This window comes from Poecilia formosa, unplaced genomic scaffold (genome assembly GCF_000485575.1).
Source record: "Poecilia formosa unplaced genomic scaffold, Poecilia_formosa-5.1.2 Scaffold62, whole genome shotgun sequence".
NCBI lineage: Eukaryota > Metazoa > Chordata > Actinopteri > Cyprinodontiformes > Poeciliidae > Poecilia > Poecilia formosa.
In genome coordinates, this window is record NW_006800001.1 from 940,230 (window position 1) to 957,881 (window position 17,652).

The 17,652-nt window shown below is 42.2% G+C and overlaps 1 protein-coding gene across 5 annotated transcripts in view; it reads left to right on the forward strand.

The window, feature by feature from the left end:
- The first annotated feature begins 276 nt into the window (after nucleotides 1-276).
- plxna1b (plexin A1b) overlaps nucleotides 277-17,652 on the forward strand; it is a 211,740-nt gene continuing 194,364 nt past the window's right edge. For 3 of the 5 annotated variants that reach the window (XM_007554219.2, XM_007554218.2, XM_007554220.2), the window contains exon 1: nucleotides 278-463. The gene's annotated coding sequence lies outside the window, so the exon portion shown is untranslated. Of the gene's footprint in view, nucleotides 464-1,015; nucleotides 1,035-17,652 lie in introns of those variants that run through there. The other 2 variants (XM_007554216.2, XM_007554217.2) reach the window with 2 other exon arrangements.

Genomic DNA, 17,652 nt, shown 5'->3' on the forward strand with positions numbered 1-17,652 from the left:
TTGTCCTGTTGAGAGATTCTCCTGCATGACATGTGGATCTATGTTACAGAGTTAAGATAGCCCTGCTCATTATTTCTCTTTCACCCTTTGCCTCTAACAAACCTAAACATGCTACACAGAATCGCATTGGCTACAATGTGTTGGCCTATCGCCCCAAATCCCATTGAAATACACTGAAGTTTGCGATTGTAGCATAAAGATCCTCGAAGAGTTGACAAGTTGTGCTGTGAAGCCCTCTAAAGGTCGTGTAGAGTACTGCAGCGGTGGGCAGTGCGCTTTCTCCTCCCTCCTCCCGGAGCGCGAGCTGCATTCCTCTCCTCTCCGCTCCATTCACACGCAGGGGAGCCGCCGGACAGAGAGCACCGCCGCCGCCGCCACTCCGTGTGACCAGCGTGGAAATGTGCCCAAGTTGTGGAATTTAAAACCATGGCGGGGATATCAGCCCTTAGGATCACTTGAACCCGTAAGTACCCGGCGCGAGGGGACCTATTCTCGCGTGGAACAAGCTCGAGTTCTAGGTGGAAATTTTGAGGTTATGATTTTCTTTTCTTTTCCCCCCCTACATTTTGCTGTTGATTCGTGTGGCGAGTTTTTGTCCCCGTGTTTCTCTCCGACTCTCGGGAACTGGTTCCCTGTACGAGTTGGAGGAGTGCTGTGGAAAAACCGGGACCCGTGGAGGTGGAGAGAGTGTGTTGGGAGGTTTGTGCAGAACGTTTCGGCTTGAATCCGCGCAGAAACAAGTTGTTTAGGCGTCTTGGTGGATTCGAACATTTTTAATGACCTCGGGTAAAACACCTGGCGCAGAAACTACTATCTGCTGGGTGTTTTTCTCCTTCGTACGCTCTGCTTTGGTGCAGTGGGCGCTAAGTTTCTGACCGGCTGCAGTTAAAATTAGATTTTTGTTTAAAACCTTTTAGAAATAAAACAAGCCTCGGGGATCGATGTTTTGGTCGCTCGGGGTGCGTCTTGCTGTCGCTTCTCCTCAGAGGAAGGAGGAGGAACGCCACCGCAACCACCCTTATACATAATTACAGGTATTCATAGCTTGACACTCGAATGTTTCTTGGATACATATTCTCCTTATGCGTTACTGTTTATTTCATTTATCCTGAACACTTGCTTTTTAAATAGCCTTCTGGGAGGAGTTGGGTTAGATTCCTTACAGGGAGGGACGATTGGGGGGGGGGGGATCGATGCCCCTTATTAGTTTTGAAATAATTAGAAATTGTGTTTGTGCATGTGAAAAGAGCGTTAATCTGCTAACGAATGAGAGGCAATTTGCGGGCTTTGTTATTCGACAGCAATTGAATTCCTCCCCCCCCCTTCTCAATTTCTGAGCAGAGCAAGGATGGAGCGAGAGGCGAGGGCTGTCTGTGGGTGTGTTTGAGTGCGCATTGGTTGTCAGCTATTGAAAATGCTCTCATTGCTCTATCGGATTCTCCTCATTTGTGTGTGTGTGCGCGTGTGTGTGTGTGTGTGCGTGTTTTAAAATCAAATACTTGTTAACCAAATTAGTCTTCACACCTCGACCCCTGCACGCTGTTTGAATTCATCTGTTATATTACATTAGCAGATGCTTAAAATATAAATGTACCTCTTTTTGAGAGAGAGAGAGGAAGAGAGAGAAGAGAGACGGGAGGAGGCGGATGACTGGGGCCAGAGTGCAGCTTATCTACAAAAATCTCTGCAGCTGTCCTTAAAAAATTAATGCATAAGTTCTACAGTATATCAGGTCGCTATAAGAGGGTGATTTTCTCAATTGAAAAGACAGTGTTTATATATATTTTTCCTTCCAGCACAGGTGGACAGGCAAGTGTAGCCGGTGTAAAGGGTTTATGGTTTCAGAATTTGCTCTGATTTTTTATTTTTTATTTTTTTCAACATGTTATGGTTTGACATCCTTTAGATGAGATTTTAAAACTGTTAAGTCACCTGAGTAGTTTTCTCCTGCGGTCTGGAACATATAGTGGCACACTGCTGCCCCTCCCCCACCTGTTGCTGTGCACTGGCGATCAGCTGGTTTGCAAGACAACCACTGCAATTTCCCCTTTTTTTTTAAAAGATGTGGGAATATTTCCGGTCGCCACAGATATGTCACAATCCGCAAGCCAGTTGTTTTTGTTGCAGCATACCCAGGTGATGCAGCCTCTCTCCCACTGGTTGCTTTGCATTGCTGGTCAGCTAGTTTAAGAAAATTTCCCACACATTTCAAATGCTACCCAGAAAGACAGGTTCATGTGGTTGAAAAACATTCCCTGCATTCCCCTCACCTTAAGGTACTGCTGTTTTTGCAGGACCAGACTAATCAACCAGCTAGCATCAACTTGTCATACTTTCATACAAGCAAATTTAACTGGATTTATTCCGTACTAAGTCTTTGTATCAAAATCACTAGTAACTATTAAATATAATTGATTATTACAGATTTAATCTGTACAATCAGACGTACCATGAAGATCGGAGAGGCCGAGCTGTAGCCTCTCTCAGTTAAATTTAAAGGACCTGCATTCAAATGTAAATGTTTCGGGATTTGAACCATGACTGGGGTGTTTGCTGAAGAGGTGGCGCACAGCTGCAGGTAAAGAGACATTTCACCAACCACACAACGGGACTGTGGTGAGCTTGTTTTGTCAAAACAAACAGCATTTCTATTAATGTCGGGCTGGTGGAAAAGAGAGGCAGTTATGTAAACTTCAGATGCACCAGTAGATAGGTTTTTGTTATGAAGCTTCAATCTGTGGATCTTGGTGTTTCGGTGAGTTAATTTTTTATAGTGGGACTGTATGTGATGTCACACTAGTTGTGAGAGGGAGAAGCCAGTTTGCTGTTTTTATAAAGGACAACATTATTTGAAGTTATTCTAACAGTTAAACAGCAATCAGTCCATGTGTGTATTCTCAGGAGAATATAGACACTTGCATTAACTGTGAGATATCCAAGATAGAAATTTTTGCAGTACATGAGTTGCACATTTTATGCAATTTCTTTAAGAATAACTCCTTTTTTTTTGTTTAGCATGAATAAGTCTGCTTGAAATGAAGAATAACCTGTGATCTGTTGTTCTTTGAAAGAATGCCAGAGTAATTGTCAGGTTGTAATAGGATAATAATATGTGAACATGTTCAGGCTTGTCCACACAATCACATTGCTGCAGCCTAAATACCAGCGTTCACACTCTGTCCCAAACGCTCTGGGAGGTTAGTGTTGTTTGCTTAAAGATTGTGCAAAACGTTTCCTGTGTAAATCCAAGGATGTTCGTAAATAATTTTTGCTTCCCTAAAGTGTCATCTTGCACGGCGTTTTTGCATAAAAGCTGCCAACCCAGCCAGAACATTACAAGCAATTTGCCTCAATCGTCCTTAATTATGATACAGATCTGCGCCACAAAGGGCTGTTGGTGTCGGGAGTTTTAGGAGGTAGCGCTATCTGGTCTGCCCGGCTGCAGTGTTGTAAAGAGCGAATCGGTGATGTCCAAACTTTGGAATTTGAGCTGACATGCACTTTGCACCCCTCTGGCCCTGCCTTTGTGTGGCTTCTCCCTGCGCTGCATTCCTATGGACCTTTCAGTCGGCAGGTCTGATTAGATTGTTGGTGGATGACTGGAGCAGCAAGGGGTTTGTTGAAGTGAAAAACGGAGTTGCACTCGGCGCACAATCAAACTGGTCGTTAATATTTTCCAGTAGTGCTGCTAGTGCTTGCATTGATAAAAGATTTTGGCCAATGAGAATTTAAATGAATTTCCTGCAGGCACTAGGTAGATTTTTACAGCTTGATTGGAAAAATGTCCTTACAGACCTCTTTATGGACTGGTACCACTTGCAGTGTGTAGTGTCTTCTTTGTGTGCTCGTTTTCCAGTTTCCTTACAGTTTGACATTTTGAGCCAACCTCATCTTTAGGTATTTCCTCTTCTCGCCTTCCCTCTCATGCCTGTGCTCTTCTGCTTCTCTTCCTGCTCACATTCTTTTTCCTTTTGTTTTTTTGCCTCACCCTCTCCCGCTGTCAGTGTGGTCTACCTCTTCCCTCTTCATTTTACTCTCCTCCTGCCATCATGTTTAATTTTTCCAGTCTGTCTCTCTGTTCTTCAAATGCTAGCCCACTCGAAAATGCATCATGGTTCATTCGTCTTCCTTCCAGAGATATATCCACCCTGCACATGCAAGGCTTATACCTTCCTGCCTTTCATTTGCTCTTCAGACTCCTTGGCAGCTTAAGGATCCTCAGTTTGTTTTTTTTTTGTGTGTGTATGTGTCTGTGTACAACCGGTTTTCCAGGATGTTCTTGCCGGGATAATTGGTCTTCGTAGTTTGCCAGAGTGTGTCCCATCGTTGCTTTTCAGATTGGTGCTCGTTGAGGAAGCATTTATCACCCTGAAAGAGGATCTCCTCTCTAACAGACGTCGTGGTTGTGTCAGAGACGGCTTGGTATGCTGTAGTCCTAAGACTCTCCGCCATGCGTGAGCACTTTCTTGGCTCACTGCTGCTGTAATGTAATATCTGTTGTCATATAATAGCCGGTGAGGATGGCTTGTTTTTATTACATAAGTTTTCATTTGTGTCAGTCATCCTAAAGAGGTTATAGCTAGAGTGGCATGTTGCTACGAGTTTACTTTTGTTGTGCATCAGTCTACATGCTTTTATTTTTCTTTGATCTTCTTCAATTTTTTTTTTTTTTGTCAGAAGACCTCCTATACTGTCTTAGGCAATTTAAAAAAATAAAAAAAAAGTTCACATTCAGATATGAGGTCAAATCTTGACATATTTGGCATAAATTGCTTTAAAATCACTAAAGTTGCACTGAGAACTCTGGAAATCTGAGTCAGAGAAAATATTAAAATTATGATGTGGAAATCTGTGCAGAAGCCTGGTGCTTCTGACACCTGAGTCCCACCTGCTTCTCTGCAGTGTCATTTTTCAATCTTCTGCCTGAGCATTTCTCTTAGTCTCTCTGGGTTTTTCCTTGGAGCCCCGAGGCGAGGAGCCACACAACGGCAGGAATATTAAACGCTCCAAAGATGAAGCAGCAGTTAGAGCTCCATCTGAGAACCCCGTTCTACACACGCCTCTCATGGTTTCAACGCCTATCCAGCCGACGAGCACTAATATATAATAAACTCACTCACCAATACCTGGCGGGTCCGTCTTGACTGACTGCTCAAATTGGAATGACCTCCATTTGGCCCACATAAGAAGCTGGGATTGAGCGCCGGTAGGTGGTGTTGAACTGCAAAGTGCCACTGCATTACTGATGATATTGAGAGGTGAATTCGCTGGTGAGACGGCAGCACAAAACCCTCATCAGCGCCAATCAGAGTCGAATTTAAAGGTAGACTCGGCTATCTTTGAGGAACTGGCAGCTTTATTTTGGTCTCTGGAAACGGTCTGTGTTAAATCGCAGAATTTAAAAACGAAAGCTCAGTGTGCATTGTTCGATGGGTTGACCTCTTTTTAAAAAAAAAAAAAGAGAATCTTGTTGCATCCCTCCCTTCAGTTGTCGCCAAATTAATTTGACCAGAGCTTTGGCAGAGCAGAGCTGAGCTGTCTTGCTGCTTTCTGTCTCTAAGGAAGGCAGCCTAAGTTTCTTTTCCTTTTTTTTTTTTTTTTTTTTTTACAATGAATCACCTGTTTTCTTTTTTCAGTGCAGACAAGTTTTAATTGACTTGGATGTTTTTTTTTTTTTTTTTTGTGCCTCTGTCGTGTGCTCATCCAAGTGAACTGTCTGTTATGTATAATTAATTTTCTCCTCTCTCCCAGTTTATTTTTATCGCCCACTTTTAACAGTTTCTTCAAAGGACCCCTCCCCCGCTTCCGTCCTCCTCGGTGCCTGCTGAAAGTGACAGCTGCTTGGGTATGGGAGACGCTTTTTGAAGCAGGCACTAAAAAGGCCACTCCGACAAGACGAATTGGAGTGAGAAATCTGACATTATCCAATAAACGTGGCTACAAATTGGAAATAAGTTTTTACCGCAGTCCCCATTTGTCTTTTGGAGAACCGAATTGAAGTTGTCTTTTCGTCTTAATTGTCGTTGATTAGCTTGGTGGCCAAGGATAAGCCACATTTCATTTGTGGAATGGGCTCTGATCCAAACCAAAGAAACGTTTTCATTCGTTGTATCTGACCCTCAGCTCACCGCAGCTCGTATTGGGTTCTAGTGGCACTCATAAGATCTGGTTCCTCTCCTGACCCACTGGCCTTGTGTGGAAACCCCACAGCCGCTGCAGCTAGCGGGCACAGCCTCAGCATCTGTGGTTTCCTCCCCAGCATGCTAATACTCTTGTCAGCATTCCATCCATCTCCCTTCAGACACTCAGTCAGACAGGCGGCCAGGGTCTCTGATTTATGTGGACGTAAAAAAAAAAAGAGTAAAGAAAAAAAAAAGCCCTCTCTTGTTGTGTTTCCTCTTTTGGAGAAGAGTCTGAATCTGCTATCGATCGAGAAGCCACAGTTCCTTCCTGTAACATTAGATGACACCTATACACTCATTTTATTCTGGTCTAATTTTACTCCCGAGCTGTGGAACGAGCTCTGGAGTAAATCTACACTCCCAAGCTAATCTACACTACCAACTCCCTCGTCCTGTCAGTTCTTGTATAGTTTCAACTCTTTTTTTCTTTGAGTTTTAAGAGTTGGTCTTGAAAATTGAGAGACAAATCACTTTCTGTTCACAAGTCTGTACAAAGTAGCTGCGTAAACCAGTATGAGATTCTCATGGTTTGAAAATCTTGACTGACGAAACACAATTTAAGATTTTCTACACAAAACATTTAAAACAAAATCATAACCTAATTACTTTTGTTTAGAAGAGAAAGATACGGTCATGCATTCTTCTGTTAAAATAACACAAAATATTAGTTGGTAAAGGTAAAATTGGGCCATGCCCAGTACCATAGTTATTACTTTCTATTTGGTGGAGTTGCATCAGTCTGCACAAGACCACTGTCGGGTAGTTGATATATTTTGTAATTGAATATAATTCAGACATGATTTGATGCATAAATGGAGATAATCTTATAATCCCTTTGTCATCTGGTTTGTTTACAGCAAATATCTTCAATCAATCTGGAAAAGGCAGTTTAGGATTAAGTGTTGGTCAGCTGTTTGAGCACTGGCTAATACTAAGTGACATTACATGCAGCACATTTCTCTCAACAAGTGTGTTTATTGGTAAAATCTTAAGGATGCTCTGTCCAGTGATTCCACCTGTCCTGCCGAATACGCCGTTACGCAAGTCGCTCTACGTTATTTTTAGGCCTTTCTCAGAGATTCTCTGTCAGTCTCGCTCGCAGAGATCGTCTAAGTTTAGATGAGGAAGCCCGATGGTTGTTTACCGTGCTCGCTAGAGTCTGTCGGCATCTTCAGGCATGTTTGGCTTGTTAATGAGAACCACTGTGTGAGAGATGAGGCAGTGCGCTGTAGGTGTCTGTCTTTGCATGTATTTGCATGGTGATAAGCCGAGCATCGTCCGTGCGCTTTCAGATGTGCATGGCCGTATATGGGATGCTGCTGCAGTGGATTTGTGGCAGAGTGGCAAAGTGTGTAAGGTAGCCCTCCCCAAAGTGGAGGACGTAACAAAACTCCACATATGGGCATTTAATAGTTGTGATAAATGTTTATGGTGCTGCACATCTTAATTGGCCCCCTCTCTTTATTCTTCTCAATCTCCTTACCTCCTACATTTTTACTCTTTTCTTTCATCCTGCTCCTCCCTGGTCTTGCGTATGCATGCCCTCCAGGTTCCTGTTGTGTTTACCAATGGGAACCTTAAATAATTCAGGCTGTCCGTACTCCCCAGCCCTGTAAATAAGACTAATAGAAGGCAGGCTTCTGAAGAGAGCCACTTGCCCAGGGAAAGCATTGCTGTGGGCTAGCCTATAAATCAGCTAGCTGCCTGTTTGGCCCCTTTACTGTGGCTGCGTTGTGGACTACAAAGCAGGAACATCCATGTTAGCGGAAGGAAGGGTGACTTAATGCAGAGAGGTCAGCAGCAGGGTGGCGTTGGCCCTGAGGCGGTGATTGGTATTGGGTGTTTGTGTGCAAATCCATGCAGGATGCTGTTTTTTTTTTAACATCTTTAATTGGATTTTGAGTTGGAGCTGTGTAACACATGCATTCGTGCACCATGGCTCATAAACTGTTCATACTGATGTCAGCACAGGCATTTAGTTTACCAGATGGCAATAACCGCTCATTAATACCTTCCCAGAGTAAGCATTTCATTGGTTAGTGTTTTGGTGGACATTTTCATAGTTGCAGTCTTGAAAAGAAAAGAATATACATACTTTAGAGTATCTGTCAAGTTGTCTTGTATCCATTTCAGAAGGCTGTGTTTTTTTTAAAAATGGATCTTTGCTCTGAATTTCTTTGAAACACATCCCAGCTTCTTGCTTCTTCAGATTATAATTTCAAATTGCCTTTGTGTGTTTTTTTATGACTGAGTCAGATAGGACTTGTCTGGGGAACAGTTTTAGGGATCACTTCAGAGTTTGAAATTAAACTGTTTCAGTAAAGCTAGATCTTTAGACACTTTTTCACAGTTAGTCTGTCGCAAAGGCACTTTTTCTCTTTTCTTAGAACCGCAAAAGATACAGGAATATTTGACGGTTTTCACTTCTGACCACAGCACGTTATTGCTGTCAGATTTGTTTCCTCTTACATCCTTACTTTCTTGGTTTCTTCCTTGTTTTTGCATCTGTAATTTTGTTAAAAGTTGACAGTAAACTATTGCTTTTACCCCCTTAGAATTGTACAATAAGCTAAAAATTGAGTATTAAACAAAGGACTTTGGACATCAAAACTGTGTTGGATCTCCTGTCACGGGAGTCATAGTTTCAGATTCTACTGCATCTGTTCCCTCAAGCCAAATTAAAATATTGTCTGAAACTTTTAAATTGATGCTGAAACAGCATGAAATCTCCAACACCACCTCCCTCTCCTGGCCCTTTCTTTTTCTTCAGCCAGTGTGTCAGCTCTCCTTTGTGCTCCTCTCAAAGGGTTAAAGAGGGAGAAGTGATGAGTGGCTCACCGTCTCTGGCTTTCATTGTGTGCTGGCATTGTGCCACTGCATAGCATGTCGACCACAGACATATGTACAAGGGACTTCGCTTTATTTCGCTGTGCTACACTGACACAGTAGTATCAGTGGCTGCAAACCAACGCAAATATTGTGAAAGCATGATTATTAGCATGGCTGTTTCTTTTACATTTCTGTAATTTCAATGAAATTAAATAGTTTATTTTGCCTTTTGCTGTTTCGCCGTTTGCTTACACCTTCCTTGCGATTTTGTAACAATCCATAACTTTAGAAATAAGTTCAGTGATGCCCCAGAAAGATTCTGGTTTTGTTCTCCTGCCTCAGTGGAAACATGTGCTTGCGGACCATAAAACTCTGTCTCCTCCCTTGCATAGCTTGTCAAGGGAAAAAAAATCCACTCGACAGCATGTTGTGCAGAACATTAGCTGCTGCATGGGATAATTCTCTGAGCAGACCTGGGCTACCTCCACTCTGCAACGGAACAAATCCTGGGGGTGCTTTTAAGTCGTCTCGCCCGTCTCGACCCCCTGCAGAGTAAAGGCAAGCAGAGCGGGGCGGCTTTGGGAGTAAGTGCTTTGGGACAGACAATGGTGGACCGGCCTCAGAATCAGACTGGGGGGAAGGCGGGGGGGTGCAGCCAAAAATAGAAGAAGAGCAAGAGAGGCGGGGGGGGGGGGGTGCCTCAAACTAGAAGGAGGAGGTATGGGTTTAGGGAGGTCAGAGGTTAGACTGATCCCTACTTTAAAGGTGTAGTGGGGCGGCGGAGGTCTTATTGCCAGGGCTCTCTTGTTGCTTTTTACCCTGCCTGGGGTAACGGTCTGCTACTGCATCATGGGGGAGGGGGTATTTAGGTGGGTGTGAGTGCGAGCTGCGCATTGCTGTCCCATGATGACTGCAGTTGTGCTCGCTGACCTCTGGCCCTGGCCTCTGCACTCCCTACCAGGAGCTGTCACAGAGGTCAGCAGCATACCAGCTCCCACGTGAAGACACTGGGTAACTGAACGGTATCTTTGCTTCAGCAAGTCTTTCTGGGAGATGATAAAGAAGCAGAACATGTGACGAAACAGCCAGCAATCATGGAGGAAACGTGTCTACGATCCCATTCAACATTTTGAATGAAATGGGGTGTGTAACTTGTGACTGGTGTGTTGATGGAGGTGACCAGGGGGAGTGTCCTTTCTTATGCAAGTCCTTTTCTTTAGAGCAGTCCTTCATTCCTCACAAGATATCCACGATTTCCTTGGTTCCCTTTGCATGTGAAGGAATGTGACTGTTCTGCATGATCAGCTCTGCTCTTCACCGATATAGATTGTGATCTTATTTGGCATAGCCTTGGATGCACCGACAGTCCCCCTGTCCCCAGAAATGTGATGGATAATATTGGCATTTGAAGCAATATAAAATGTGTTTAGCTTGTAGTGTTTCAAAGACTTAATTTCGTTCACTCGTATCTTTACAGTTGAAACTCGAGGAGTACATACTCCTTTGTTTCGCTGTCAAAGTTATTTTTATTTGCTAAATCACAGAATGAGAGCACTATTTTTAAGAGAGTTTTTATTAGATTCTTCATATTCAGAAGTGCACCACACTAATATTTGCATGGCTTAAAACTAATTGGAAAAGTTTTAAGGGATGTGAGTTTTTTAGGTACAGCTGTGGATATATTTTAAGGCAACCCTTCACATTCACTTCTTCCTTGTGCGTCATCCTGATTTAGTCAAAAGCGATCAGCCAAGATCTGGGGAAAACCATCGTGAACCTCCACAAGTCTGGTTTATTTTGGCTTGCATACAATACAGACGCCTTTGGAAAGTCCACGTTTTTGTGCTAATTAACAATTTCAAGTCCTGAATAAAAGCTAAAAACCTTGTGAAGTTGCTGCTTGGTGCTTGTAAGAGCGTGTCATTATTTGCAGTGGAGTCCTGGACTGAGATGATCTGAAAGCATAACGATATGCTTTCATATCGTTATGAAAGCATAACCAGATTAAATGTTGGAGTTGCCTTCAGAAAGCCCTGATCTCAGTCTCATCTGAGCTGAAAAGGCATGTAAGAGTGATTCGGCCTACAAATGTGACTCAGTTTCACCAGTTCAGTCAGGAGGAGTGAGCCAAAATTCCAACAAACTATTGTGAGAAGCTTGTGGAAGGAAACCCAAAGTCTGACGTGTTTGACCAAATCCAGACAGTTTAAAAGGCAATTCTAACAAATACTATAACAATACTGATATTCCTAAATGACCTGAAACAGAGAGTCCCATTTAATGCCTAAAATTAAGGGTTCTTCAATAAAGCATGTGTAAAAACTTTCAGCTGAATTCAGGCATTCTTTTGTAGAACATTGCCATTTAGCATGGTTATAAAACACAGCTCACACTGTTTTTAGCCACACCTCGTCATTCAGACTTGGCCACCACACAGACACTTCCAAAAGCAGCCCATCTCCCTGTCTGCTTGTAGCTACATTAATATAAAAGCCCTTAGTGCTTAGAATTGGTAAAGGGCGGGAAAAAGGAGGAATCTGAACAAAACGTTGCCAGAAACAGCGGAGGGGAAAGAATAAGACCGCCAAGAAACGAGGGAGGGAACTTGGCAGCACTTGCTAACTGAGAACAGCAATGAGGCAGCTCACACCAAAGAATAATAAATGCCGTTGCACAGAAAAGCTCTTGTATGCAAGACATGATGAGGTAGAGAAGAGTGGTGAAAGAGGAACGAGGGGAAAACTAAGTCACTCTGATTCAAAGTTTAATTAAGGTCTAAATGCAGCATTAAAACAGCTGCCGTTGCTTGCACCACCCTGCCATACCCGATTTACAGCTTTTTCTTATTTACTTGGAAGCTGAACAGATGTTATAAAGGGGTGGCAACTTTATCGGACGAGAGGTTTGGTTTCCGGGAAGAGGAGGAAATTAAACTCCTCACTTACTTTGGTGAGTTCAGCAAATTGCTGTTGCTGTGTGCTCATCCTAGCAACACGGAGTGAGACTCTGACTTCTTGTTAGCTTTCCAAGCTTTATGGATTCTTACTTAATCTCAGCTTGTAATTGTGTTGCTTCCCAGGGGGCAAGATAATAAACACAGGTTATTAAATTTTGAGCGGGACTAACTAAAACGCATTAACTCATAGTAACATTTTAATGCATCCACAGAAATATTTTCAGAGTGTAGCTGCAGTACCCTGGGAGGATGAATGAACAGTTAAAGGTACACTATGTTGCAACAGTATTCATACACTTGAAACTTTGTGTTTTGTGTCAATACTATGTGTAATAAAATGTATTGAAATTGACTTTGACTTTAATATTTAAGATAACTTTAAAATACTTTAAGATAACTGTTTTTAACATGCATCACTGAGCTCCGATATGCATTTTAAGTAGAAATTCACACCAGGTTTCTCAACTTGCATTTCAGTCTCTTCATCTCTCATCATGAGGATGAAGGAATCCTGTTCTGTTGAGCTCGGTCACGTTCGTTGTCTGCGACTCTCTCTCCTTCTCGCTCTCCCATGGAGGCCCTGATGAAAATGGCTGTTTAATCATGCAGAGAGGTCAACCAATCAAAGGGCACAGCCCGAGTGATTTAAAGGCCTGTTTGGCGCACAGCTGGATCGGGGAGAGAAAAGGGAGAGTGATTTGGACGGAAAGAGAGAGATGTGTTGGTGGTGTTTGTTCTGTGGCACAGGTCACTTCTTGCAGCATACCTCTGGTCTCTTTTCACTCATAATTGATAGATTGATCTACAGGCAGGGAAATGTGTTGAAAATATGCAGAGAATGTTGGGCAAAGAGTTGAGCATTTTAGAGACCCGACCTTCTCGGAATGAGGTGTATGCACACTTTATTAGCATTAACACACATTCTCCCCTTCAACTTTTTATTTTCCACTCTACCTTCCCAGTTCACAAAGATGCATAAAGTTTATGGTCAACGTTCTTGCCTGTATCTTTACCTCCTGTCTCTGATCTATGTGGCATTTAAGACTTCATAAAGAAAAGATATCCAACTTAATCTTGTCCATGTTTGTAAAATATATTTGTCTTTTTTAAAGTTCAAACCATTGCTATATCGGTGGATAAAGCATCTGAGTGGTTTATGCAAAGGCGAATTTATAGGAGGAACTCTCCAACCCTATGTTGAACATGGTGGTGGCAGCATCATGCTGTGGGAAGGCCTTTCTGCTGCACAAACCTGGAAGCTGGCCTGAATAAATAGGAAAGCCAATGGATCTAAATTCAATTCTGGAAGAAAAAAATGCTACAGACTGCAAAAGACCTGATAACTGGGGCAGAGATTCATCTTCCAGCAACCCCAAATATAAGGCCAGAGCTTGAATCAAAACATAGCCATTAAGCTGTGTTGCCCATCTCAAGCTACAGTAGCACAGTCAAACCCCAAGCCAAACTCAATTTGAAGAACTGGGGCAAGACTTCAACACTGCAAAGTACCTCAACCTCAGAGCTATATCAGATAGAGAGCATTCGTGCAAAGCAAAGAAAATTGGGCAGATTTCACTATCTAGACTCGGAGTAAAAACTCAGATAGACTTGCAGCAATAATTGCTGCCAAAGAACGCTGACATTTCAGACTTTTAAGAGTACACAATTCATAGTCAGGTTTTTGGTTGTAGTAAAGTGTTATGTGCTCCAAAAAAGTAGAGCACTGCACCACTCAATTTTGTTTTAAGCTATTTTTGGAAGAACGAATACTACTCAACAATTATCACATTTAAACCAGCATCTGTACCAAAATAAGTCCTTGTATCACTATTCATTACTCTGTTGTTAGTTTTTATTGTCAGCTTGCCAATTATAGTTGGCTCTCAGCTGTGTCTTAAAAATCTGCTTTTGCAGTTGCGTCAGAAAAGGTCAATCAAAGTTCAAGAATGAACTCCTTGAAAAGTATCTCCGTCTGCATCGCATCTTCAGGATTCAACCATTCAGATTGTCGCTCTGAGCGTAGATCATCGCTTCGTGTGTTTCCGATACAGCCAACGAGTTAGTAGTTGTGGAGCACCACTCCAGCAGATAGCTGGCCTCTTCCTCTCTCTCACACTCGCTCTCTCTCCCTCCTATTCTCTATGACCTTGTGTCGGCGTGCGCTGATGAGCGCTGAGTGGATACACTCATGAGTGGTGTGTGCACGCGTGTGTGTGAGGGCTAGAGAAACCGTGGGAGCTCCATTTGTTGTGTAAATGCGAGCTGCTAATTGACTGCCGGGCACGCAGCCTCTCCTTCAGTGGCTGAACCCTGCCCTCCGCCGGGTCCCGGGGATCCTGCCAGGGGAATGTTTGCCCCTTCTCACACACAAACACATCCACGCACGCTCTCGGCAGCCTCCCTTCCTCTGTTTTTTATCTGCTGGAGCAAGCCTGGCACAGGGCCAGAGTGAGGATGGGCACAGTGCTCAGCTTCTCTGTTCTCTTGCTGTGATGAGGTTTCATTATGAAAAAATACTCGACATTTACCCGGAGCACCTCAGTGGTTTTGGTTGATCTCGCTAAAAACACACCATCATCTCAAGAACTCTTGTGTTAATGCTATTCGTATTAACGTGTCTGCGTTTGTATCTGATGGTGAAGGAAGAGATTTAGAGGGGTTGTCCAAGAAGAAATTAAGTATCTGTTCATCAAAAAAAAAAAAATGAATGATGGAAAACGATAATAATGTAATGATTAAAAAGAAATGGCTATGGTGTCGTACAACTTTTAGATGTGTACTCGGCCCAACACTTAGATTAAATGACATTCAGTATCTGATTTCTTAGCATGTAATCAAGTTCTACAAACCCTGGACCCAATTATTTGATGAATTAATTCAGATGTGTTGAAGCAGGGAAACCTCTGAAAGTTGCAGAATAAAAACCTTTGAGGACTGAAGATTGAGAACCTGTTAAAGACTCTAAAGTTACGCACTTAATTCCTATGTCCCACGATGCTGTAAGCTTTCTACTGATTATGAAATGAAAGGAACAAGCATACTGTTTTAAGTGTTTGTTTTAAATGTATATGCCACATTTGTCTCATCTTCTTGTCGGTTATTAATGGAAAATAATCCAGTGAACACAAGAGTGATCACTGGATCACTTCATTTTCGGCCATAGCCCATCCATCTGCTGCAGCCACAGTTTAAACTTTGTCTGATTAAAGATGATGCAGCTAACAACACAGGAAGTAGTCTTATCGGGACACCTTAGACAAGTCCACAACTCTGTGATTTTCAAAACTGACAGAAGAATAAGAATAAGCTTGAAATATAATGGTCACTACATCTGGTCATTTATCAAAACAAACTGCTTTATTGCAGCTGTTGCTGTCTCACTGGAAGTTGCAAACTCCATGTCTTCCAGAAACACCACTGAGAATGAGATTAATAATATACTTCATAATTCCTAAAGCGGTTTTACTCAAAGGAATATTTATGAGTAACACATCAGTCGTTTTGCTTTCAAACAGAAATATTACAACATAGACATAAAGGGATCTCTCAAGGGATTGAACATAGATTCATGTATAGCCGTTTACTTTCAGAGCTAGATTTACATTTGTGGCTCAGTGATGGACGATACAAATGTTAGCCTCAGTTGGTAAGTCTGCATGAGACATGTAGCCCAACTGTTGGCTGGTGAGAGGCCCAGATCTTTCACCCACACACAGAGACTGACACATGCTGCTCAGCTGGAAGAGTCACATTTTTCTCTTTCAGAAGCTATAGGTATCTACACGGTATAGCCACAATTTCTAGCTCTGTATTATAAAGGATTTCTGCTTGATGTTTTGGTTTCATAAAATGTATTAAAGTCCAAATGGTTTATTTGTTTTCGGACAACTAGACTTGATTGTTCCATTGTTGCAAGAAATGTGAGTTGAAGTGCATAAACCACAAGAAGTAGTTCATCTGAGCGTGTGGATGGGGTGTATTTTACAGACTACACTGCCTGCTATTTAGGGAACATAAAAATGAAATCATAAATATAATAGATTCAAGAACACACACACAGCTACGATTTTCCGTGCTCAGGTTTTTCCCAGCCTACTCCATTGTTCTGTAGAGGTAAACATCCAGGAACACAGGGAGAGAGAGGAACAGACAAACAATAAACAGACGTACTCTCTCGTTCCACTCTGTTTAGACTGTAAACACAGAGGAGTAAAAGTGTTTGTGCGTATGTGAGTATATGTCTGTGTACAGGTCAGTAAACTCCAGTCCTGGGAGTTAGAAAAAAGTATAATAGCTTGAAAATTTTAGGTACCCGACATTGTTAGATTGCGTCCATATGTCATTTAAGCTTCCCGCCCAGTTAGGAAACTTTGAATTGTTGGTCTAAGAAGGAGTCTAATGCATGCTCATCTTGCATGATATTAAATTTACCATGTGCGCTCCAATATTTGTTTCCAACAGACCGGAAAAAGGTTCTCAACTTTCAGAGTTGGCTTACACGTAATTCAAAATATTATTTCAGCGAAACTAGGAAGCAAACGGAAGAATTCTGCGTTAATCTCACTGCTAAGCCTCCAGAGACAATAACAATGGGATCTTAGAAATCTCAGAAATTTCTAGTTTTCCAAAAAGAAACTTACTGTTTTACATGTTACAGTAAGTCATAAAAATAAAATAGTCAGGAAAAGCATTACCATAAACCCTGCATGTTTAAGGTTGTGGTTTACAGCCTGTGACATTTTAACACAATCGTTAGCTTTCAAAATGCAAGAAAATCAAAACCTAAACAAAGTTGTGCTCCACCAGCAAAGTGCGCGGCGTAGCGGAGCCACATACAGTGTTCACGGTTGGGCTGAAAGGTAGATGGCCAGAGCTCGAGAAACGAGTCCACAGATGGGTGTTTGAAGTACGGGCTGCTGGAAGAGGCTCACCAGTGGCGCAGTTACGTCGACACACCCTGGTAGTTGCTAAGGAGATGAGTACAAATAACTTGACGTGGGCCTTTCTGGTGCTACCGCTTTGTGCAATGCAATCATCTCTCTAACAGAGTGTGTTAGAAACTGCCTGTAAACTTCCAAACCCAGATTCTTTTCAGGTACACTATTGAGAAATCAGGGTGTTTTTTTTTTCAGAGCTTTTTTAGAGCTCTGACTCATCTGCTAAAAATAATTACATACAAAGTGCATCAAGGCCAGTTTGAGGCCATTCAGCTGTCATTTGTGTTGCCATACAGAATGAAATTGATAGTCAACCGAATATTCTGTACTTGAAAATGTTTAATACCAATATTAAGCTCTGCAGGCAACATAAGTATCTCTAATCACACTTGCTGCACAGATTGAGAAACCTCGTCTAGCAAGCCGACGTTGCATTCAGTGAGGCTTAGAAATCCAAATTTGACGTCACACCTGAGTTAAACCTGTTTTAGTTGGATTAAGTAATATGGCTGATTTGCAATTTGGCTATTATAAATATAGGTCATTTAAAGTTTTGTTTTTACACTTTTTATTTACACTTTTGATTACTTGGATTTGATGGGGACGTACAGTGTTGTTCAGTGGGGCTGTAGTTAATCCCACACCCAAGTTTAAGTTTCAGAGTTGTTGACATCACCATTAAAGCACAAACTTCTGAGTGCTTAGTCAGTTTACGACAGAGAGACAGTTTAAAGACAAACAGATTCTG